Source organism: Dipodomys ordii, unplaced genomic scaffold (genome assembly GCF_000151885.1).
Source record: "Dipodomys ordii isolate 6190 unplaced genomic scaffold, Dord_2.0 Scaffold29, whole genome shotgun sequence".
Classification (NCBI taxonomy): Eukaryota; Metazoa; Chordata; class Mammalia; order Rodentia; family Heteromyidae; genus Dipodomys; species Dipodomys ordii.
The window spans coordinates 3,958,584-3,958,984 of NW_012267245.1; the positions used below are offsets into that span (position 1 = coordinate 3,958,584).

A 401-nucleotide genomic window follows, 5' to 3' on the forward strand; every position below is an offset into this window, starting at 1 on the left:
GGGGGAGGGGGAGATTTGCGATGAGCAAGAGAACTGTGTCCCAGGGGTATAAAAATGATGCCGCTTCAGGACCAAGGTGCCATCACCGTTCACAAATGCACGTGCCAGGCCAAATCCAGTCTTCCTCTTAACATATTAACCCAGGATCAAAAACTAAGCTCCCGCCCCTTCCTTTTTAGGTTATTATTAGTGGAGCAGTAAGTATTAGCTCTCGTGCTCAGGTCTTAAAAGCTTTTGCATCATTTTTATTTTCAATAAAAGTGAATCATCTTTTACAAGACCATGGCATCCTGGTAAAGTCGCATCACTGGGACGGCTGAAAATATATGGCCCGTGGTTAAACACACACACACATTCACACGCGTGCACGCACGCACACACACGCACACACACACACACAC

At 46.4% G+C, this 401-nt stretch overlaps 1 protein-coding gene across 4 annotated transcripts in view; it reads right to left on the reverse strand.

The window, feature by feature from the left end:
• LOC105985507 (core histone macro-H2A.1) overlaps positions 1-401 on the reverse strand; it is a 40,325-nt gene that overhangs the window by 18,692 nt on the left and 21,232 nt on the right. The gene's annotated exons all lie outside the window — the stretch shown is intronic.